Here is a 25,613-nt window from a genome sequence, read left to right on the forward strand (position 1 = left end):
TACTAGTACCTTCCGAAGAGCAAAGTTCTGCTGTTCTTATTATTGTGTTGGAATTATTGTTGGAGTCCAATTTACCTTTTATTCTGGTCCCAGCTAAAGGTTTTTATGTTGTATATTTGCCTAACCTATGTTTACAAAGATATTTTCTATGTTTTCTTAGAACAATTTTACAATTTTATCTTTTATTTTTAGGTCTATATTCCATTTTGTGTTCATTTTGGTATGTGTTGAAAAGTAAGGATAGCACTAAATTTTTTCCTAACATACCCAGTTGGTCCAGCACAATTTGTTATAAAAACTGTTCACTTCTCATTGAATTAAATTAGCACATTTGTATAATCAATTGGACCATATGTCTTGTTCTATTCCTAAAGTCTATAAGTTTTATGATAAGTGTTGTTAACTTGGAGATGTAAGTTCTCCAATGCTCTTCTCTTTCAAACTTGTTTTGGGTATTGTGGGGTCCTGGCATTTCCATGTAAGATTTGCAACCATCTTATTAATTCCTACAAAAAAATGTCTGCCGGGGTTTTGTGTTGGATCTATAGTCCATTTGGGGGACTTGACATCTCAACAAAATGCACTTTTCCATATATGAATTCACTATATATTTACATTCATTTAGGTTTAAAAATACTTTATTTTAATAATGTTTTATAGTTTTCAATGTACAGATCTGGAACATATTTTGTTAAGTTTATCCTACATATGCCATGGTTTTTGATGCTATTGTAAATAGTTATTTGAAAGTTCATTTTTCAAATGTTTGTTTCTAGTATATAGAAATACAGTTGTTTTTGGGTGTTGATCCTGTATTCAACTTTCTTGCTAAATTTACTTATGATTTCCAGTAAGTTTTTAAAAAAATTCTATGAGAGCTTGTATGAATACAATCACATCTTCTGAAATAATAAGAGTATACTTTTTGTTTTTAATTTTACATCTTTTATTTGTTTTACTTGCCTCATTGTAGCAGGTAGGACATCAAGTACAATATTGAATGGGGGTGGTGAGAAGATAACATACTTGCGTTGTTGTAAATCTTAAAGGGAAAAAAATCAGTCTTTTAAGATTAGGCAAGATGTTAGCTAAAGAGTTTGGGGTTTGTTTTTCTGTTTTGTTTCATTTTGTTTGTTTATGCTTTTTATCATGTTGAGGAAGATCCCTTCTATTCCTAAATAACTGAGAATATTTCTCATGAATGTGTGCTAAACTTTGTAAAATGCTTTTTCTGCACCTTTTCTGACCTTTAAAATGTTTACTCTGATTATTTTCATACGGTGGACTGAATTGATTTTTTATTCTGGTAAAATACATATAACATAAAATTTACCATTTTAAACATTTTAACTGTACAGTTTAGTGATATTAAGTATATTTACATTGTTGTGCAACCATCACCAACATCCATATCCAGAACTTTCATCTTCACAAACTGAAAGTCTATATCGGTTGAACATTAACTGCCCACTTCTCCCTCCACCTAATCTCTAGCAACCACTATTCTACTTCTTATCTCCATGAATTTGACTACTCTAGGTACATAATATATAGAATCATACCATATTTGTCCTTTTGTGTCTGGCTCGTTTCACATAGCAAAATGTCTTTAAGTTTCATCCATGTTGTAATATTTGTTAAAGTTTCCTTCCCTTTTTAGTGGAAATTAGTACCCCACTGCATGTATATACCATGTTTTGTTTATTCATTCATCCACTGATGAAGGTTTGCATTGTTTCCACCCTCTGGCTATTGTGAATAATGTTACTATGAACATGTGTGTACAAATATCTGTTCAAATCCCTGATTTCAATTCTTTTGTGTATATACCAGAAGAGAAATTGCTCAGTCATATGGTAATTCTATTTTTAATTTTGAGGAACAACAATACTGTTTTCCACAATAGCTACATCACTTTGCATTTTCATCAAGACTGCACAAGCATTATAATTTCACCACATTCTTACCAACACTTGTCATTTTCTATTTTTATGATAGTAGCCATCCTAATGGGTATGAAGTGGTATCTCATTGTGGTTTTGACTAGCATTTCCCTGATGATTAGTGATGTTGAGCATCTTTTCGTGGACTTATTGTCCATCTGTAGGAGAAATGATCACTTAACTCCTTCCTCACCTTTAAATTGGGTTGTTTGGCTTTTTGTTGCTTAGTTGTAGGAATTCTTTATATATTATGGATATTAATCCCTTTCAACATATGTTTTGCAAATACTTTCTTCCAGTTCAGATAAATGGGAAATCTTTACACTTAGTTGGTAATGTTCTTTGATGTACAAAATTTTTTATTTTGATTAAGTCCAATTTATCTATTTTTTGTTCTGTTACCTGTGCTTTTGGTGTCATATCCAAGGAATCGTTGTCAAATGCAATGTCATAAAGCATTTCCCTATGTTTTTATCCAAGAGTTCTATAGTTTTAGCTGTTACATTTAGGTCTTTGATCCATTGTGAGTTAATTTTTGTATATAGTATTGTTACCGAAAGTGGGTGTCTGGCTGCTCGCCACCCAAAAGCCAATAAAGAAGCAAGGTTGGTGGAAAGGAAAGTTTGCTTTTTTTTTGGATACCGGCAACTGGTGTGTGTGGGGGGAGGGCAAACTCCTGTCCAGAGCCCGACTACCCCCGACTGACAATCAGTGGGCAAGGGCTTTTATAGATGGAGGGAGGGGGCTACATGTAGAATCAGCAGACTCAGCTCTGACAGTCATCTTGAAATCGGTCATGTGGTGGTCTGACCAGCGTCATCTTGATTGTTTTAGTTACAGTTAATCTTCAGTTCCAGGGTCGGTTTGTTCCCATTTCTTTGAGGCCAGTTCTTGGAATTGTGGCAGCTTATGTTATGGCTATAGCCTGGTCATCATGTAGTTATCTTCTTCCACCTGGTGTGGGCTTCAGTATCTATAAGACAGCTCACAGGATGCGGCTCAGAATATTATCTATAGCCCATGAAGAGGAACTAAAAGTCCTTGACTATGCTTAATGACTAAACTATTATTATTTAGTCTTGTTGAACTGTTTTCCTTTGTTTCTGCATTTTCTCACTTCAAAGATTAAACTTATTCTTTGGCTAAGATTTTTCACAGACAAAAGGCAGGTGGAGGACATGGCAGGTGGGTGGGGAAGTACCATAGGGTCCTGCTTCATTTCAGCATAAGGTAAGGGTCCAAATTAGTTCTTTTTCATGTGGATACCCAGTTTTCCCATCACCATTTGTTGAAAAGATTGTCCTTTCCTCATTGAATGGTATTGGAATTTTTGTCAAATGTCATTTTACCATATATGTGAGGCATTATTTCTGAGCTTTTTATTCTATTCCACTGGTCTGTATGTCCGTCTTTATACCATATCACACTGTTTTTATTATTGTAGCTATGTAGTACATTTTGAAACCAGGAAGTATGAGACTTCCAACTTTGTTCTTTTTTGATTGTTTTGGCTATTTGTGTTCCCTTGAGATGCCATATAAATTTTGAGATAGATTTTTTTCCATTTCTGCAGAAAAACATTGTTGTGATTTTAATAGGGATTACGTTGTAGAGTACTTTGGGTACTACTGACGTCTTAATAATACGTCTTCCAATCCATGAACACAGGATGTCTTTCCACCTGTTTATGTCTTCTTTAATTTCTTTCAACAACATTTGGTACATTTCAGTGTGCAATCTTTTACCTCCTTGGTTAAGTTTATTCCTAAGGATTTGATTTTTTGGACGCTATTGTAAATGGAATTGTTTTCTAAATTTCCTTTATGAATTACTCACTGTTAGTGCATAGATACACAACTGATTTTTGCATGTTGGTTTTGTATCCTCAGTTTTTCTGAAATTGTTTATTAGGTCTAAATTATTTTTTATGTGGAATCTTAAAGGGTTTTCTACGTATAAGATCATGTTATATACAAACAAAGATAATTTTACTTCTTCATTGCCAATTTGGATATCTTTTATTTCTTTTTCTTTGTCTGGCTAGAAATTCCAATACAATGTTGAAAGGAAGTTGTGGAAGTAAGCATCCTTGCCTTGTTCCTGATCTTAGAGGAAAAGCTTTCAGTCTTTTGCCATTGAGTATGATGTTAGCTGCGGGTTTTTTTTTTTTTTTTTTAATATTTATTTATTTATTTGGCTGCACTGGGTCTTAGCTGCAGCATGTGGGATCTAGTTCCCCGACCAGGGATCGAACCTGGGCCTCCTGCATTGGGAGCGCGGAGTCTTAACCACAGGGAAGTCCCCAGGTTTTTGTTTTTGATTTTTGTTTGTTTTACATATGGCCCTTATTATGTTATGTTCCATCTATTCTTTGTTAAGTTGAAAATTTTTTTATTATGAAAGGGTGTTGAAGTTTGTCAAATGCTTTTCTGCATTCATTGAGGTGATCATGTGGTTTTTTTCTTCATTTTGTTAATGTGGCATATCACACTGATTTATTTTTTTAGTTTTTTGCGGTACGTGGGCCTCTCACTGTTGTGGCCACTCCCATTGCGGAGCACAGGCTCCGGATGCACAGGCTCAGCGGCCAGGGCTTACGGGCCTAGCTGCTCCGCAGCATGTGAGATCTTCCCGGACCGGGGCACGAACCCATGTCCCCTGCATCGGCAGGCGGACTCTCAACCGCTGTGCCACCAGGGAAGCCCACATTGACTGATTTTTGTATGTTGAACCATCCTTTCAGTCTAGGAATAAATACCACTTGGTCATGGTGTATAATCCTCTAAATGTGCTGTTGAATTTGGTTTGCTAGTATTTTGTTAAGGATTTTTGCATCAATATTCATAATGGATAGTGGTCTGTAGTTTTCTTGTAGTATCTTTTTCTGGTTTTGATATCATGATAATGCTAGCCTCATAGAATGAGTTAGGAAGTGTTTCCTCTGCTTCAAGTTTTTGAAATCTTTGGGGAAGGATTGGCATGAATTCTTCCTAAATATTTGGTAGAATTCACTAGTGAAGCCACTAGTACAGAGCTTTTCCTTTTGGGATGCTTTTGAACCTGATTCATCTCTTTACTATTATAGATCTATTCAGATTTTCTATTTCCTCATGGTTCAGTCTTGGTAGGTTGTGTGTTTCTAAAAATTTGTTCATTTCATCCAGGTTATCCAATTTGTTGGCATATATTTGTTTATAGTACTCTTTTATAATACTTTTTCTTTCTGTAAAAAATTATAGTACTAATGTTATTTTCATTTCTGATTTTAGTTGATTGAGCTTTTTCTCTTTTGTTCTATGTCATTTTTTGCTAAAAGTTTGTGAATTTTGTTGATTTTTTTCAAAGAACCTACCCTTAGTTTTATTTATTTTCACATTGTTTTTCTATTTTATTTATCTCTGCTCTAAATTTTATCATTTGCTTCCTTCTGCTAGATTTTGGTTTACTTTGTTCTCCTTTCTCTAGTTCCTTGAGGTATAAAATTAGGTTGCTGATTTGAGATTTTTCTTCTTTTAATGTTAATATATAATTTACAATTATAAATTTTCTTCTGAAAGCTTCTTTCACTACATCCCATGAGTTTGGGTATGTTGTATTTTCATTTTTCTCAATATATTTTCTAATTTCCTTTGGGATTTTTTTCTTGGAGCCATTGGTTGTTTAAGAGTTAAATTGATTATTTTTTTCAATGAAAACCAATCTAGAATTCCTGGAGTAAATTCCACTTGAGTATGATATATTATGCTTTTTTTTTTTTAAAGTTTTATTTGTTTATTTATTTATTTATTTTTGGCTCTGTTGGGTCTTCATTGCTGCACGCGGGCTTTCTCTAGTTGCAGCGAGCAGGGGCTACTCTTCTTTGCGGTGTGCGGGCTTCTCATTGTGGTGGCTTCTCTTGTTGTGGAGGATGGGCTCTAGGCACTCAGGCTTCAGTAGTTGCAGCACTTGGGCTCAGTAGTTGTGGCTCTCAGGTAGAGCACAGGCTCAGTAGTTGTGACGCATGGGCTTAGTTGCTCTGTGGCATGTGGGATCTTCCTGGACCAGGGATCGAACCTGTGTCCACTGCATTGGCAGGCAGATTCTTAACCACTGTGCCACGAGGGAAGCCCCGATATATTATCCTTATATATAGCTAGTTGCTATTTGATAACATTTTGTAAGAATTTTTGCACTTATATTTATGAGGTATATTGTTCTAAGGTTTCATTTATTCTACTGTCTTTTTTTCCTTTGTTACTTTTGTGGCTTTTCAATTGAGGTGTAGTTGACATACTAAGTGACCATATTTAAATTATACAAATTGCTACATTTTGATGTAAATATATGTTTGCAAAACTGTCACCACAGTCATGACAGTGAATAGATCTACTACCTGCAAATGTTTCCTTGTTTGCTTCTGTGATCTCACCTTCTTGCTTTTCCCTGGTCCCTGTCATCTTACCACTGATCTGTTCTCCATTACTATAGTTTAGTTTTAATTTTCTATAAATGGAATTATACAAAATGTACTTCTTCATCTGGCTTCTTTTACTCAGCATACGTATTTATATATTCATCCATATTATTGCATATGTTGATAATGTATTCTTTTTTATGGCCAAATAATATTCGACTCTATTGATATACCATAAACTGTTTGTTCATTCCCCGTTCATGGACAATTGGGTTGTTTCCAGCTTCTGGCTATTAAAAATAACACTGCTATAAACATTAGTCTACACGTGTTTGTGTGGATATGTATATTTGTTTCTGTTGGATTGGAGTGGCTGGATCATATGGTAGGTTCATGATTAGCTTTTTAAGGAACTGTCAAACAGTTTTTGAAAGTGGTTGTACCATTTTACATTCCCACAAGCTGTATTTGAGAATTCCGGTTTCTCTATATCTTCACCACTTGGTATGGCTGACCATGTTAATAGTTGTGCAGTGATAACTCATTCTGGTTTTAATTTGCATTTCATCAATGAATAATGATGTTGAGCATCTTTCCATGTACTTATCATCTGTGTATCTTCTCTAATGATGCGTCTATTCAAATGTTTGACTCTTTTTAAAATTGGATTGCTCAGTTTCTTATTATTACATTTGGAGGTTCTTTATATATTCTGAAAGTAATTATTCAGCCAAAGACTCTAGGAGATCACCAATGAAGATCTTGAGAGCTCATTCTCTATGTGGCTGTCTCTTCTCTAGTATGCTGCCTTGCAAATTATAGTCACATAGCATTCCCAAACTTCAATCTGTCTCTTGAAATCAGCAAGATGCCCTGTTGTGTTTGGGAGCCCTTCCACACATGGAGTGCAGAGAGTACCTCCAAGCAGAAAATCAGGGAAATAGTAAGGCTCCCTTTGTTCAGTTTTCTTTTCTCAATGTTCACTGACCTGTACGGCATATTTCCCAATATATGAAAATGATTAATTCATATATTTCGTTTAGTTTTCTAATTGTTTATAGTGGAAGGACAAGTCTGGTACCAGAGTCTGTGTCATAGCCAGAAGTATAAATTTGTTCTACTTATTTTCTTTTATTCCTTTTTTCTATTACCACTTTATCTTCAAGGTAAAAATTTCAGCTACTGCTTTAAGCTTCTATAGTTCCTGAATTTCCATTAGTCCATGAGGTCTTTGTATGATACCTAAGAATTTTCACTCTTACCCCCTCATCTCCCCCTCCTTCACCCCATCCCCTTTAGAATTATTTTCCCACTTTTGTAGGTAAATACATTTTCCCAATGCATTCATATAGTATGCATTTTCTGCAATTGTACAGTTAGAGATTAGGTGTCTCTTTTCTTCCCCTTTGCCTCACTTTTGTCTTAAACAAGTGAGTGACTTAAATATTATAGCTTTTATTTTGGTTTCAACTAATAATTTACTATGCATTTCATTATAGTTTATAATTGTGAACTTTCAGTTATTCCTAATCTTCTCTTGAAATATTTGTTTATATATACATTATTTGTTTATATATAGGTTTATATATACTGTTATTTTTCAAGAATTCTTTTTTAAAGGTTGTTTTTCTCATAAGAAATTCCACATCGCTTGTTGATATCACTTATTTTGAGACCCTCATTTTAGAACCATTTACCAAGTACAGTAAGTATTTATGATTTCTAAACCCTGTCTTTCAGTGGGTAAGTACTTCACTTACCTTCTGCTTATAAAATCTCAATGGATTCCCTAATAAACAGTGGCATTGATAACAATATGCAGTCTGCTGTTGGAGACCGGAAATAACAAATAGAAAGGAAATAACTTTCTTCAGTCTCATTTCTTAGAACATGGCTTAGCTCATAGTAAGCACTCAATAAATGTTATCAAATAGTTTAGTATTATTACTAATAATATGCTAATCCATAATGTTTCACCTATTATTTATTTTTATTTCCAATTCACTTTTGTGTAATGCCATGGAAAATGTCAAACAGATCTGTGTTTGAAACTACATTTGCTGCTTACTTTTTCTCACTGAACTTTAAAATGGGATTAAAACATTCATTGCAAGATTTTTGTGTGTCTGGTGCAAAGCTCAGCACATAGTGGGCATTCAAAAAATATTTGTCCATTTTTTTAAATGTCAGCTTTCCCTCCAAGAGTCAAATTTTCTTATTTCTTACCTTCCATCTTTCCTTCAAAATAAGTAAACATATACTCCACCAAGTTGTCCCCATTCTTTTTTGCCCCCAAATTTTGACTTCCTCAGTGCTTAATCTTTCTTTCTTTGTATCTTCAATCCCTAATATTAAGTAGGAGCATAGGGGATGGGTAAACTAAATTGATACCTATGATTTTATTTCTTTTCAAAATTGTTACTGTAGTATATGCAGTAATAATGAAGATAATGATAATCTTCAGTATGTAGAAATGGTAAAAGGTTTGATGTAGTTAGAGCGAGAATGGAGGAATGGAGTAATAAGTGGTTTAAAAATGTCTGTAACAATGAGTGGGGCTCAAACTTCATGTGGTCTCATATTCCAAGCTATTTTATATTTTAACCCATAGGTGAGCATTTCCCAAAATGTATTTCAGCTAACACTAACTTGAGAGGGTTTGGATAAAGTTTCTGTGAAAAAATTCCATGGCCAAATATATGTGGAAAATGCTGGATCGAAGGGCAGGAATTGTCAGAGCCTTGAATATAATAATATGTTATATGCATCTCTTAGAAGAAAACATAGCTTGTAGAATTTCTAGTTATTTAACCTCAGAAGGTGGATCATGCAGTACTGACTTTCTTCAGAACAACAGACCTTTTGTAAATCAACTATACGTTAAAAAAAAGAATAAAAATTAAAATTAAAAAAAATCTACAAAAAAAGAACAACAGACTTTTTATGTGATGAAATGACATAAATTAACTTTAAGAAGATAACTGGCTGTTATGGTGAGGCTGACCTGTAGGGGAGAGAGTTTGATTTCTAGGAGATCAGTGAGGGGGCTATTGCAACAGCCTGGACTGATGATGGCCTGAACTAAAGTAATGGCACAAGTATAGAGCAACTAATGATCCTTCAAATGTGGTACAAGTAGATAATAATTGAAGAGAAAGTGTTAAAATACTCCCATGTTTTTAGTTTGGGCCAATAAATAGTGATACCATTAACAAGGACAGGAAAATATGAAGGATAAATGGCTAACTGGGAAAAGATAATTAGATAATGAGTGACTCACAAAACTATGTATCCAACCCCAACCTGTATTCCAAGTTTTAGATTCATATTTTCAACTGTCCTTCTGAGACTCTACAAGTATTGTACTATAATACTTTAATCTTAACATGTCATAAACCAACTTCATCCAAAAAGGGAGTATCTATTCCTTCAGGGATCATACATATTAAAGCTTTTATCCTTATTCTACTTTCTTATGTATCTGTGGGATATTCTTTCCTGAAATAAGAGGTTACAGATTCTGTTTGTTCTAGGAAGTACTAGGCCCTATATACCTTTTGGAAGAAGCCCACCTCTCCTGGTGACTGTCCAACATGCATACAGGGAGTCTATTACCTTATAGTCACCACAGAAGTTCCTCTAAGGAATTTCTCAGTATATCAAAATTCTTGAATATGAGTTGAAATCTAGTTGGAACAATTTGTGGGTCCCTGCTTACCATCTTAGAAGACATACCTCACTAATCAAAGTTTATGTTTCTGAGCTTAAGGCTGCTTGGAAATCAGCAAGTTATATCCTCCTGTTAAGATTAAAAGAGCTCTCTGTCCATGCAAGAACTTCCAAGTGAACAGATTTCCCCAATTCCCAGAACTAATATCTGCACACCATGAGCTCTGGAATATCTTCTGATAAAGTAGATCTTCTCTTAAGAAGTTCAAATACTCTTATAAGTTCCATGGGTGGACTGAAAAACAGTCTTGAAATTCCTGAAATTACTATACAAATTAAAATATGTGTAGATAATGTACAATTTTCTTGGGAGAAAGTCCATAGTTTTTATCAAATTTTCATCAGGGACTATGATTCTTATAAGACTGATATTTATGAAAGTCAGGAAGCTAAGAGCTTTGCTCTGTCTTGAAATATCACAGCTTTGGATCAATTTGCTTTCAACATAAAGCTTGATGAACCTTAGCTAAGAGATTACAGATATTCGTTGTTCTTATGTGTGAGATGTAGGAGATGCACTACAAAGATCTCAAATTTTACTTTCAGTTTACATCTCTCCGATATTTTAAAATTGAAGTTTAGTTGATTTACAATATTGTGTTAGTTTCAGGTGATTAGTTTCAAAGTGATTCAGTCACACATTCGGTTATATATATATTCTTTTTCAGATTCTTTTCCATTATAGGTTTTTACAAGATATTGACTGTAGCTCCCTGTGCTGTACAGCAAATCTTTGTCGTTTTTGTATTTTACATATGGTAGTGTGATTCTGTTAGTCCCCATACTCCTAATTTATTCCTTCCCTCCATTCCCTTTGGTAACCATACGTTTGTTTTCTGTGTCTGTGTGTCTGTTTCTGTTTTGTAAATAAGTTCATTTGTATTACTTTTTAGCTTCAATATTTTCTTAAATAGAAACCAGGACCAACTTTCCAGATATACTTCAAGGCACTACTCTTCCTTTGTTTTTAGATCCTTTCAATCTAAAATTGGCATTGGGCAAGCTCCATATCACAATGTCCTCTGATTACTCTCCTGAAATTGAGTTTTTACCCCCTTATTTCTAGTGCAATGCTATGCCAAGTCAAGTACTCAATACATATTTGTTGAATGATTAACAGTTTATAAACTTCTTACTGTTTTCCTATTATTTTGGATCTTTTTCTTTTTTGCACTTGTGATTCTCATCATATTTCTATCCTAAAATACTCTCAAATATGACCTGCTTCTATAATTAACAACAGCTTATTATAGCAGGGGTCTAGATTCATGGATCAACACATATATCAATTATGGGAAGTTAGAATTTCAAAAAGTTTATGTGTAATCCTCAGTGGCTTTTTTATGCTGCCTAGAGGCTCATGTCTTCCCACAACACATCTTACTGAGAACATCCTCAGTTTTCTTTAATAAGATTCTTGTTCTTATAACAGATTATTCCAAAGGCTTGAGATTCAGTTTACCTTTTGAGATATTATAGGAATTAGAAACATGACCTACATTCTTATATTTTCATTTATGAGAAGCATGTAGTCCTTCCCTGTTGCTCACTAAGAAAAGTTGTGCTTTACCTTATGCCTCTTTCTAGGCCCTCTTAGACTCAAAACTAGATTAAAACCATTGTTTTGGAAGAGGTGCATCATTTCTTATAGCTGTTCAGGAGACTTACTCTCTTTTTCTATTGTTTCCCATTCAGCCAACTCTCTTGTCTCCTCTATAAAGGTAATTCCTGAATGCTCAGCTAAAATAGAGTAATGCCATCCTCTCAGCTATACTGAGGTGAATTTCCATTTGCTTCGTAGTGAAATATCATTATTATTATTACTAATACTACTGTTGTTAATCTCATCACATAATGCAACAGTCAAAATGTTTTAAGCTTCAAGAGACCTATTTGTGATGGAGAGAAGAGCAAGCCAGGAGAACAGCTACCCTACCAGAGGCCTAGGCTGGAAGTGCCAAGGTCTTTTAGCTGCAGTTTACAATGACCCTTTCAAATTCTCAAGTGTTCCACAAGTGACATATATTTCTTTTCCTCTCTGAGATAAACAGTGTGTTTCAAAGTGGGATCCTCTAGCCCCCACATTCATCTTTGAAGGATATAGTAATCAAATGTGGAGAAAAGAAAGAAAGAACTAGGGGAATTGCTTGTTACTGTATTAATTGCCTCTCTGAGCACAACTGGAAATTTTCATGGCTTTGTGTTGGCTTCTATATGTCTCCTACGGCAGAAGTGGGAAGAAAAGACAAAATTCTTGAGTGCAGTTATTGGTTGGCTGGATGCCATGCCAATAGCATATGCCCCAGTTATTGAAGATGAACAGATGGGGTATTCATGACCATCCAGGGTAGGCTCCACATCTTCGACATGGGAACATTAAAACCTACAGGAAGCAAAACATAAGCTGTCTTTGGAAGACCAAGATAGAATTTTACTCTGCTTCTAATTACTGCTTAAATCTAAGGGACTGAAACAAAATTAGACCCATGAAATAAGTATCTATTTAGACACCAGTGCTCTTTTCACAAACCATCTCTTTCAATGAGTATCATCTATGAAGTGTGACATTTAGTTATTGGGATTCAAATGAGATGTAACATTTGTCACTTACTGTTTATTCCTAATGAAATTAAACATATGCCAGGCATATGGTCATTTATTCACCACTTATATTTGCATTATGATGGCAATGCATTGTGTTGACCTCCACACCTAACCTAATACAATGTAGTCATGTATCCACAGGTAATACACTGTAACTTCACTCTAATGTAGTCTTGTAGGTTCTAACATAGCAGATCTACCTGGGATCACATTCAATAAAGTCTACTTAATATTGTCCTGAAATAGCCTCTTCTATGAAAGCTTGGATACCTAAACACCTTCATAGAAAGTACCAATGCAGCACTGTAAATAGCTGGATATTTGGGGAGGCAGAATGGTAGAGTTTGTAAGAGTTATGGTATCAGAGTGAAGGGTTTGGGCATGTTAACAAATCTCCCTGAACCTTAGTTACCTCATCCATTGAAAAATAATACCAATCTTGTAAGAATAAACTGAAATAATGTATGTAAAGCACCTAGCACCATATCTTGCCCACAGCAGAAGCAAAAGGGGGGTACCTGTAACAAGTTATAGGTACAACAGTCTATTTTAAGTTGACAACAACTTAAGTTGGCCCCATTTTAAAGCTGAACATTTTTATTTCCCCCCTGATGTTTTATGGATTTGATGTCACATTTTACATTTTTTATCTTGTATATCCATTAACTAATTATTGTAACAATAGTTTTTTTTTTTACTACTCTTGTATTTTAACCTTAATACTAGCTTTATAACTGATTAATCCACTATCTCACTATATATCTACCTTTCCAGTGAGATTTATTCTTTCATATGTTTTCTTGTTATTATTTAGTGCTTTTTCTTTTCAGCTTAAAGAAGTCACTTTAGCATGTCTTCTAAGGCTAGTTTAGTGGTGATGAAATTCTTTAGGTTTTACTTGTCTGGAAAACTCTTTATCTGTTCTTCATTCTGAATGATAACTTTGCTGGGTAGGGAATTCTTGGTTGGAAGTATTTTTCTTTCAGAACTTTGAAAATATGATGCCACTTTCTTCTAGACTGAAACGTTTCTGCTGAAAAATCTGCTGATAGTCTTATGGGGGGGTGTTCCCTTGTACATAAACTGTTTTTGTCTTCTGCTTTTAATATTTTCTCCTTGTCTTTAAATTTTGACATTTTAATTATAATGTGTCAGTGTGGGTCTCTTTGGGTTCATCTTTTTGGAATTCTCTAGGCTTCCTAGATCTGGATGTCCATTTCCTTGCCCAGTTAGGCAAGTTTTCAGCCATTATATCTTCAAACAAGATTTTTGCTCCTTCTTCTCTCTCTTCTCCTTCTGGGATCCCTATAATGTGAATGTTAGTCTGTTTGATGTAGTCCCATAAGCCCCTGAAGCTATCTTTACTTTTTAAATTCTTTTTCTGTTTTGCTGCTCTGATTGGGTGAGTTCCACTGCCTTGTCTTTGAGTTGACTTATTCTTTCTTCTGCTTCATCTAGTCTTCTGTTGAACCTCTCCAGTGTATTTTTCAGGTAAGTTAATGTATTCTTCAGCTCTGTGACTTCTACTTGGTACTTTCTATACTTTCCATCTCTTTGCTGAAGTTCTCACTATATTCATCCATTATTCTCCTCAGTTCAGTAAGCATCTTTATGACCACTGTTGTGAGCTCTTTATCTGGTAAATTACTTATCTCCATTTCATTAAGGTTTTCTTTTCTTTTTTTCTGAGGTTTTATCTTGTTCTTTCATTTGGAACATATTACTGTTTCTTCATTTTGCTTGACTCACTTTGTTGGTTTCTATATAGTAGAAAAAACACTTCTCCCAGTCTTGAGGGCATGGTCTCATGTAGGAGGTGAACGTTGTTGTTCAGCCCAGCTCTTTGTTTTGTCTCAAGTCTCTGTGCTTGTCCAAGAAGCCTATTATATTTTTAACAGTACCTAATAGTTGAGGATGTGCCAAGACCTGTCAATATCTCTAAGGGGAGAATCTTAGCACCTAGATTTAGGTTGTTTGGAAGCCAGACCCTCAGGTAGCAGCTTTTAATAATATGCAAATCTATTCAGTCATGTGGGACCACGAGCATAAACCCTGCTGACCAGGTGATCAGGCAGTATCTCCTGAGTGGCAGTCACAAAAATTGGGGCTCCAGATAAGTGTATAAGCTCTTTCCTGGGAGATTCTGGTGAGTTGGAGCAAGGCAGAGGGTGAATGCCATGGTGGTGTCCACAGCCTATGTTTCTTGAGAGCAGCTCCATAGTCCGCTAGATGTGTGCCAAACCTGAAACCTGTCCTTCAGGCTGATGCTCCTTGACAAGCAAAGGTGCATCTTTCACAGAAAGACTGGGAAGTGTGCCTCAGTCTAATGTCTGTGCACTATGCTGGGAGTGGCAGCCTACCAAGAACCATGTCTTGGACTGCCACAGTGCTGTGGCACCCAGGAATCCAAGCCCTCTGGCCACTAGAGCCAGGTGATCAAGGGGCATCTTCTGGGTGGCAGCTGCAAAAACTGAGGCACCAGATATAAAAACCAGGGCACTAGCCATATATAAATCTCCCCTTCAGGAGACACTAGTGCTCTGGAGCATGACAGAGAGAAATTGTGAAGATAGAGCCTGCCTTCCAAGGTTTCTGGAAAAGATTACAGTTAGCCCCTAGATGTGTGTGTAATTGGAAGCCTGCCCTTTGGTCTGCAGCCATGATGATTAACTAATAGGCCTCACCACAGAAACACTGAACTCCTGGGCCTGTTGCCCCTTGCTTGATCCTTGGGTGTGGTAGCTGTTTAAGAACTCTCTGTTAGTTACAGTTCTGTGGGACCCAGGAGTATAAGCCCACTGGCCACCAGAGTCAGGGGATGTAGAGGTGTTCCCTGGAAGCAATTGTAAAAATCAGGGCACCAGACAAGGATATGGGCTTCTTTCTGGGTGACAGTGATTATTAAAGTCCCATGGGATGAGGAATGCAAGCTCCCCTGTCCTCCACAGCCAGGCAGTCAAGTGGCATCCCTGGGCATCAGCCACAAAGATTGGGGCACCAGACACATGTAAAATAAAAATTTAAAAAAGGAAGGTGCAAGACAGCATATATCATATGCTACATTTGTGTAAGAAAGAAGGAGAAATAAGAAAATAAACATTTATATGTTGTGATACTGTGATTCATAATGAGAAATATTTACATTTGGTCTTTACTCCTAGTCCTGACACAGAGTTCCTAAAACCCCTGTAAATTCCTGAGTAATAAGAGCACTTCGAGCATCTTTTATTCTAATGAGGTGACTCTAGGAGGGCTTCTGGATGCCTTCAGGATGGGGGCTGGCCACAAGGAAGACCAAGCCATGATTAGAAGCTTGACATTTTCAGCCCTGCCCCCACTTCTCTAGATGAGGAGAGGGCTGGAAATGGAGTTAATAATTGATCATTAAAAAATATGTGTTGACTGAATACATTTATGGGTAATTGGCTCATGAAATCATGCATGTGGGTGAAAGAATGGGTTCAGAGGAGTCAGGAACACATCCTACATGTCTGAACTGGGGAGCACCAAAGAAATAATGGCTGGATTCCCATTTCTGACCTCTATTACTGTACTTTCTTGGCACTCTCAAAAATGATATTTAGGTTTGGTTCACCAGAGATTATTTGATAGTCTTCTCTTTTAAAAGTCATACCAATTTTTTAGATCATTATTGTCCAGAGGTGATTCTGGCACATACCACATAAGTGCATCTTCTTCAGAGTATTTGGTAAAATTCTGAGCTACAAGTAATTTCCAATGGTAGCTTATTAAGTCAGAAAGCATTTGAAGACCAGCATGTTCTCTAAATCCTGGAATGTTAGAGGTAGAGGACACCAGACTCTTGAAACCTTTTAAAATTTGATGCCAGTAAATAGTTTATCTCCCCTGATAAGCTGTTATTCTTCTTTTTTGCAACAATGAAAAACAGAGCTTATTTTTATTTTTTTTTGCAATTTACCACTCACCTATACAATATTGACATATTATTTTCTTCCTATTCTATTTCCACCAAATGGACTTTGATCTTTAATTTGTGTAGAGCCATGTGGTATGTGGAGAGCAGCATAGTAGTAAAGAGAGACAGAACTTGGAACAAGACACCTATGGATTCAAATTCTGACTCTACCATTCACTAGCTATGTGACTTGGGAAAATTTTGTAACCTCCCTGAGCCTCTTTTGTCATCAATAATACTTAAAATATCTCACAGTATTGTTATGAAGAATATAGTTTATAAAGAATGTGTTCAGTAAGGTGCCTGAAGCAGCATAAGTGTAATTTACCTCTTACAGCTTCTATTGTCTATCCTTAATGGCAAGTCACCTTAAATGTTTTGGAAACATTGGAAGGCATATACAAATAAATTTTTAAAATAAGAAATAGAAGCTTGTAAATATAAAATGTATAAAATATAAATGTAGAAAAATATTATACAAATCCTAACACCTTTGAAATGCCAAATGTTGTAAATAAAATTATAGATTTCATTAATTTAAGAGATTTCAAGTTGAAAAACTGACAATTTGTATTAATTCATAGAATAATATGATAATAAATTTCATGTGGAAAAATAAATGTGCAAAAATACTGAGGAATATATTGGAAAAAAGTTTAATAATGAAGGAATAGATATAATTACTAAACAATGTTGTTTTGGCCCAGGAATTGATAAGCAGATTACTGGAACAAATTAGAGTGTATATAAAAAGTCAAACAAATACAGGAATGTAATACATTAAAATTTGTGATTCATAACATTGGAGAAAATTGGATTATTTTATAAATGGTTTTGGAACAAATGGATAACCTTCAGGAAGAAAATCACATTAGATTGCTTAGAATAGAATATATTCTCTAGAATAAAATACATTCTAGGGCTTCCCTGGTGGCACAGTGGTTGAGAGTCTGCCTGCCGATGCAGGGGACGCGGGTTCGTGCCCCGGTCCGGGAAGATCCCACATGCCACAGAGTGGCTGGGCCTGTGAGCCATGGACACTGAGCCTGCGCGTCCGGAGCCTGTGCTCTGCAGTGGGAGAGGCCACAACAGTGAGAGGACCATGTACCGCAAAAAAAAACCATTCTAAAAGAATAAAAGATTTAAAAATAAAAATCTAAGAGTATTAGAAGATAACATCAAAATTTATTCTTATAATCTTCATGTGGGAATGACGTTTTCTAAGCATGTCTTAACGTCCAGACCTATTTTTTTTAAGAAAGACAAATTTCACTATATAAATTTTACAGAAGTATGCATGGCCAGAAAAACCTACCAAAATAAAATAAAAGACAACTTACAATTTGAATAAAAATGTTAAAATATTAAACTATGGCAGTCAAAGGGCTAATTTTTGTGAATACATAAAATGTCTTTAAAAATAAATCTGTAAAAGATGGACAACCCAATAGGAAAATTGGAAGACTTGGGCAGGTATTTGGGAAAAGGAAATACAAATGTCTTAAACATATTCAAAGATGTTCATTCTTCCCATATAGGTTGTTACAGAATATAGAGTAGAATTCCCTGTGCTATACAGTAGGTCCTTTTTGGTTATCTATTAACAGATGTTACTGGATCATTTGGATGTCCATACAAAAATAGTGTACTTTGAGTCCTATTCCTACCTCACATCATACATAAATATCAAATATCAATTATGGATAGGTTGCAGATCTATTAGTGTGAGGTTCTAAAATAATTTTCTGTAGAGGAAGACATAGGACATATTTTTGACCTTGGAGTTTTCAAAGATTTCTTAAACAAGGCACAAAAAGTGATAACTATAAAAGAAAAAAAAATGAGAATAACAAATTGGACCTTATTTTAATTGTGAAAATTTGTTCATCAAAAAAACACAATTGGAAGGGGAAAAACAAGCCAGTGTGAGAGACAATATTTTTAATACTTTGCAATTTATGTATATGTCTTAATATATAAATATCCAGAATATATAAAGAACTCCTAGAAATCAATAAGAATAAAGACACTGATCTCAAGTTAAAAATGTGCAAAGTACTTTAAACAGACACTTCACAATAGAAGATAGCCAAAAGGCGAATCAATATATGAAAAGGTTCTCAAGTTTATTAGCGAACAGAAAAACACAAATTAAATGGCATTGTGAAACAATTATATATCCACCAGAATGGGTAAAATAAAAAAGGACACAAAAAAAGTTTTGTCAAAGATTTGGAGCAACTGGAACTCTCATATTCTTCTGCTGGGAGTATACATTTGTACAACTGCTTTGGAAAAGTTTGGCAATAACTGCATACAACAATATGAATGCACTTAATAAACATAATGTTATGTGAAAGAAGCCAGATACAAAAGAGTATAAATCATATGATTCTATTAATATAAAGTGCAATAAACTATGGGGTTAGAAGTCAGACTGATCCTTACTGTTGGTAGAGGGACTCAGAGGGGCCATGAATGGTGCTTCTGGGCCACATGTAACCATAGCATGATTCTTGAGCTAGGGACTAGTTACATAGATGTGTTTAGTTTGTTAAAAATTACTGTGGTGTACACTTATGTGTTCTTTCTGGAAATATATTCACTTTAATATCCTGTTAAAAGTGATGGAGGAAGCTTTGATGTAGTGAGAATGGTGGTATACAGAGAGAATATATATTGTTTAAAAAATATTGAATCCTCACTCCTATGAGAATACAAATTTAAAATACAGTATACAGTTTAACCCACCAAATTGGCCAAGATGAATATTTTGTTGGTAAAGTATGTATAAATAGAGATTGTTATACGTTGGAGTCTGGATGGTCAATTGGTGCAACTCTTAGGGAGGACAATTTGGCAATAATGTACATAACCTTTCTCATAGTAATTTCAGTTCTAGGAACTTATCCAAGTTTATGTTGGCATATGTGAGCAATGAAATTTATGAAAAGACAGCTATTTAAGTATTGTTTATAATAGCAAAAGACTGAAGATAGCTCATATGCCTATTTAAATGGAATTTTGTAGCAAATTATGTTATATTCATACAATATAAGACATTAGAGCTGTTAGAAAGAATAAGGCAGTTTTGTTAGCTTATATATGACAATCTTTGGGATAAACTGATAAAAAATAAACAAAATCCTCACTAACTTAAGCTGATTAATAGTATGTATAGTTTGTTACCATTTGTTTATAAATTGTGTATATATATATTTGAATGCATACATATATATAAGCATTCTATATATAGAGAATATCTCTGGAAATTGATGCAAGGAACTGGTCATAGTATTTGCCCTGTGATGAGTAACTGGATATCTGAGACAAATGAGTGATTGAGCACCTTAGTTTTTCAGTGTACCCTTTAATTTTTTAAATTATGTATTTTTAACCTTATTTGTATACTATATATTCAAAATATTAAGTAGTTATTAAGCAAACTACTAAAAATAACTCCACAGTTGATAAACGGAATCACAGAATTGATACAGCTGAAAATTAATTACTGGATTGGAAGAACTAATATTTGGATTCTTTCAGAAGAGAGTGCAAAAAGATGGTCAAGGAGAAGAAAAAGTTTTAGAAAAAGTTAAAATACATAGAGATTAGAATTGGAAGTTCCAACATCTATTTAAAAGTAATGCCAGAATGGAGGAAAATGATTAAAGAAATAATAGAAGACACTCCAAACTTAGTGGTGTAAACAACCATTTCATTATGCTGGTAGAAGTTAGAAATACTCCAGAATAAACTTTCACTGATGAAATCCATGCAGATCCTGATCTTTAAGAATCACATTCATGTGTTCCCCCAAAGTGATAGGATGTCATTATCAGAGGAAGACTACTGGGCTGGGAAGACCAGTGGTCTCACAAGCTTGAAATATATTTTTGGCTGTAGCTTGTATGTATGCATCTATATCGCTTTTATCCTTAGAAAACAGAATTTAATGATCAGCAAGAAAAACTGAAATCTGCATTGCTAGCAGGTAGAATGTGTTCCTACTACAACAATCCTGCTTTTTTACTATGGTTAATTTTCTGCTTAATCTCTTTAAATTATTTTATAGTTCAAAGTTACACACAGTTGTAATTAAAATCCAATAAAAACATCCATCATTCTTTAAAAAAAAAAGAAATAATAGAAGATAAATTTTATGAGATGAATGAAGCCTGAAAGATTTACCTTGAAAGGGTCCACAAAATGCAGAGTAACAATAACTAAAGAAGACCTATATCAAAACATACCTTAGTGAAATTTCTGAATGTCATCATTATAAAGATATTTCCAAAGAGAAACAAATAGGATACCTAGAAAGGAACAAAATAGAGTTGACCCCTGCAACATTAAATCTAGAAAACAGTGAAGCAGGGTCTTCAAAATTTCAAAGGAAATAACTTGAAACCTATAATTTGATATGTAGACAAATAATAAGAATATGAATTTTGCACACAGTTATTGTTATATGTTATAACTTTGGCATGGTGAAGTGCCTCCCAACAGGACAGAAGTCCTCCAAATCATAAAACTTCCCATATGGCAAGAAACACCAATAATAAACTGACAAAAATATGACAAAATATTTATAATGCATATAAAAGAAAATGATTAATATCTATAATATCTCAAGAACATCTACAAATCAAGAAACAGTCAATAATCCAATGGAAAAACAATCAGGCATTTCATAGAACAACTAGTACAAATGACCAATGAATACATTAAAAGTTAATGCTTAACTTAATTAGTAATCAGGAAAATACAAATTAAATCAATAATGAGTATTATTCCTCATTCATTGGATTTAAAAATTTAAAAGATTGTGAACATAAAAATGGGTGTGGATGAATGTGTGGGGGAAAGAAGTCTTCATATATTTTTTGTGGGGAGCAGAGATGATACTTAATAAATTAATAATTGGTATGGCACTGGCTCTGACCAAAAATGGACACTAGTCAATGTACTCCACAAGTATACACCAGTGCAATATCAGCCCTCTGTGGCAGAGTAAATTAGTAAAACTCTTTGGAGAGCTTTTTGGGACACATCGACACAAAATTTCACTTAGAAATGAATCTATCCTATAGAAATACTCACATGTAATACACACACACAGAAGAATGTTCCTTGCAGAATCAAAAAAAAATTATTTTTGTTCAGTGATTGTTCTTTTTTTTTGTTAACATCTTTATTGGAGTATAATTGCTTTACAATGGTGTGTTAGTTTCTGCTTTATAACAAAGTGAATCAGCTATACATATACATATATCCCCAAATCTCCTCCCTCTTGTGTCTCCCTCCCATCCTCCCTATCCCACCCCTCTAGGTGGTCACAAAGCACTGAGCTGATCTCCCTGTGCTATGCAGCTGCTTCCTACTAGCTATCTATTTTACATTTGGTAGTGTATATATGTCCATGTCACTCTCTTACTTCGTCCCAGCTTACCCTTCCCCCTCCCCATGTCCTCAAGTCCATTCTCTACATCTGCATCTTTATTCCTGTCCTGCCCCTAGGTTCTTCAGAGCCATTTTTTTTTAGATTCCATATATATGTGTTGGCATACGGTATTTGTTTTTCTCTTTCTGACTTACTTCACTCTGTATGACAGACTCTAGGTCCATCCACCTCACTAAAAATAACTCAATTTTGTTTCTTTTTATGGCTGAGTAATATTCCCTTGTATATATGTGCCACATCTTCTTTATCTATTCATCTGTTGATGGACGCTTAGGTTGCTTCCATGTCCTGGCTATTGTAAATAGAGCCCTTGCAGAATTTTTAAATAACAAAACATTATGGGGGAAATTTATGTCAATAGGGAATGGTTAAGTGAATAATGACCCATGTCCACTATGGAGTACTATGCAGCTCTTAGAAGAATAATGTAGATCACAATTTAGTGAAAAGATGTTCAAGTTATAATGTTATGGAGAAAATATTAAATTGTAAAACAATTTGTTTAGTATGATGATTTAAAAGTGAGAGGAAAATGTATACATACACATAGCTATGTAAAGTAGGAAAAAAAGCAAACTGTAACTGTGCTTAAATATTTATTATTTCATTCATTTGTTAAAGTATTCAACAGATGTTGATGGAGCAGCTATTTAAATGCCAGACACTTTTCTAGGTACTTGGGATACATTAACAAAACAAAACAGAAAAAAATCCTGACCATAGAGCTTATTTTCTAGTGGGGAAAAAGTGAGTTTGGGAGGCTGGTGATTCATTTCTACTTTTTCCCTATATCCCTCCCTTTATGCTTGATTTTTATTTTTAAATAAGCTTATATTCATGTATTACTATTGAATTAAAAATTAAAACATTTAGATAGATGAAGATAAGTATCAGGTTAATCTTTTGAGGTGAGAAGAGAGCAGACAAAAATACTCTTAGTCAGTTATAAATGTCCCCAAAATTTAGAGACAACTTGTATCTTTGGGGAGAAAAAATGACAGTGATGATCATCAGTCCAACAGTGTGGTAGTAATAACTTATCACTCTCTGTGAGGCTTTTTTTTTTCCAGCCAGAAATAAAATATTTTGAATAATAATAAATTGTTTAAATTATAAAAAGCTACATGTAGACAAATGGGAAATAAAGAGTACCAGGATTGTGCAAATTTGTACCTGGAGACTTTATAAGAAATTATTTGGCATTCCAGAGTAATTTTAATTTATTGTTAAATCCTAGAAGCAAAAATTTTTAAACTGAAAAGAAGTATTTTTACATGTATAAGATAAATTTTTAAAATATATAGTTAGTACTAGTTTCAAGACAATTAGAAAAAGATTAATCTTCCAATACATCAAAATAGGCTCCTCTGAAAGGCAAAATGAATATAGCAAAAAGTTTTTTGAAAGATCAGGACCATTAATAAAGGAATGAAAAATAAAGAGATAATAAAATAATCACTTTTATTATCATATGGTAAAGAGTATAATAATGATACCATACAATGTTGATAAAGTTTGGGGGTATCAGGTAGTTTAACATGCTGTTGGTAGAATTATAAATTGCTACAAATTTTATGGAGTGACACTGAGTAATGTAAATAAAAGTGTTAAAATTATAATACATTCTAATCCAGAAATTTCAATCCTACTGTTACCGAGTCCAAACTCGCTCTGCTAGCTGCACGACAGGCCAATGAATCGGAGAGGAGATGTTAAGGCAGGGAATACGACTTTATTTGGAAAGTCAGCAGACCGAGTAGATGGAGACTAGTGTCTCCAAAAAACCATCTTATCAGGGTTTGGATGCCAGTTTCTTTTATAGCACAGAGAGGGGGAGGAGATGAGGAAGTAAAGTAAAAAGGCCATAAGTTTTGCAAATATCCCCTGGAATGGTCAGCTTCAGTGAGGGGATGTGTTAATTTCTTCTTTTCTGCAGCCATTCACAGGTGGACAGGGTCAGATTGTCTCCCTGTGAGCTAAACAGAGGCACTTTAACATTCAGGCAGAGGGGCAGGGTTCCCTGAGGCTGCCCATTATGTATGATTAGAATAACAAAAGCAACAAAAAGCAAAGATTAAAGTCAAAGAAACAGATTGAACATGGAGTTCCGATTTTGTTCTTTCTTGTTACACTACAAACTTATCAGAAGGAAATGATTTATCTAGGGTACAAATTTTGCATATAAGCTTTTCATTGCAATGTTAGTTTTAATGGTAAAGACTGAAAACAAATTGAATAACAAAAGATAAGCAAAATGAATCATTATGTATCCATGTGCTGTTATAAAGAGAAGCTTTAAAAATGCAGATATAGATATTTATTGACACAAATGATCACATATATTAGTAGGTGAAAAAGAAGGTATGCGAAAAAAGAAGGTAACAAAATAACATATATATAATAATATTTCATGATTGTGGGTAAAATTATTATGTGTTCACATAGGACAAATAATTGAAAAATATTTGCCAATGATAACAAATGTGTAGTGTGCTTTCTTCCACTTCTCCTTTTACATTTATGGCAAACATAACTAATTAAGCAGTTCATACAAGCCTAGGTACAGTCTCAGAAACCTTGTCAATGCTATTTTCAATGTAGTTATTATAAATCAACCAAAATTGGCACTTGAGAGGAAATAGTTTTGACATCTCATATACATCAAAATATTAATAATAGAAGGTAATGCTTTGGTGATTTAAAATTTTTTCCACTTTATTTATTTATTTTTTTGTGGTACGCGGGCCTCTCATTGCTGTGGCCTCTCCCGTTGTGGAGCACAGGCTCCGGACGCGCAGGCTCAGCGGCCATGGCCCACGGGCCCAGCCGCTCCGCGGCATGTGGGATCTTCCCGGACCGGGGCACGAACCTGTGTCCCCTGTGTCGGCAGGCGGACTCTCAACCACTGCGCCACCAGGGAAGCCCTCCACTTTATTTTTTAATAGTATTTCATGAATACGTCTGTATTTCTTTCAATAAAATTTAAGTTAAGGATTGTTCTCTCAAAAAGTAAATCAAGTAGAATGATGTCAGTGGGAATGGCAGATAAAGGACCTCTGAAAATCCTCTCCACCAAGATAAAATAAGAACACTGACAAAAATTGTCAGAAACAACTTTTTCAGGATGGTGGATATAAATCACATGTGGACCATTCTGTAGTGTGTTTATTCAAGAAAAATGGCTGAATCTTGGTAAGAACAGTAAGCCTTGTGGCATACTAACATGCCCTGTTCTTAAGTCCCTCTCCCAATTTCCATCCTTAGCCTTGAAATCCCAAAGCCCACAATCGTGAAAACCAACAGCTTAGCAGCCATTGAAACAGTTAGAATGGGGCTGGAACTTTTTCAAACCACCCCCCTTTCAGCAAATTGCTATTGTTTGACTTGTCTGTCAGTTCCATAGATAACCCCAGTTTTAAGACTTATCTTTACTTGACCTGACCCAGAGCTAACCCAGTGTGAAAAGCCTTTTCCTCAGGGATAATTGCTGAAACAAATTACAGGGAAGTAATTAACTTTGCAGCTGCCTGAGGTTGTGGATAA

The sequence above is a fragment of the Stenella coeruleoalba genome (genome assembly GCF_951394435.1).
Source record: "Stenella coeruleoalba genome assembly, chromosome: X".
Classification (NCBI taxonomy): domain Eukaryota; kingdom Metazoa; phylum Chordata; class Mammalia; order Artiodactyla; family Delphinidae; genus Stenella; species Stenella coeruleoalba.